The following is a 608-nucleotide window of genomic DNA, read 5'->3' on the forward strand; positions in this document are numbered from 1 at the left end:
CCATTTATCCAGCCCTAATCTCTCTCCTGAAATGTACTCTTGCATCTCCAACTGCCTATTAGACATCTCAAAACATCCCATAAAAAACTTTATCTCAACATGTCCAAAACTGAATTCATTATCATTTCTCCCAAGCCCTCCCCCCGTGCCTAAATTCTCTGGTTGAGGGCACCACCATCCTCTCCATCACTCAGGCTTGCAACCTGGATGTCATCCTTAACTCCTCACTCTCATCCGTCTTACCCAACTAACCGCCACATCCTTTAGATTTATACAAACATTTGAAATCAAAACATGCCCTTTAGATGTATAGCCCCAAAAGTCTTAGGCATAAGACAAACTTCCTCATTATAAGGAATATACACATACAAAATATCTTCAGAAAAGGCAAAAATCTCAGACTACTCTTGGGCATGTCTTTCTAGGTACATCAACTGTTCTAGCTAACAAATTTAAACAGCTAATTGTTTAAATTACCCTCCCACAGAGCTGGGGTTTTCAAACTCTAAATATAGTTTAGGCTTTTCAGAATAAAAATATGTGTGCAAAAGATACTGATACTATGTAAAACCCACAATGTCAGCATTAACTTGGACTGTACAGGCATG

Source organism: Trichosurus vulpecula, chromosome 3 (genome assembly GCF_011100635.1).
Source record: "Trichosurus vulpecula isolate mTriVul1 chromosome 3, mTriVul1.pri, whole genome shotgun sequence".
NCBI classification, from domain to species: Eukaryota; Metazoa; Chordata; class Mammalia; order Diprotodontia; family Phalangeridae; genus Trichosurus; species Trichosurus vulpecula.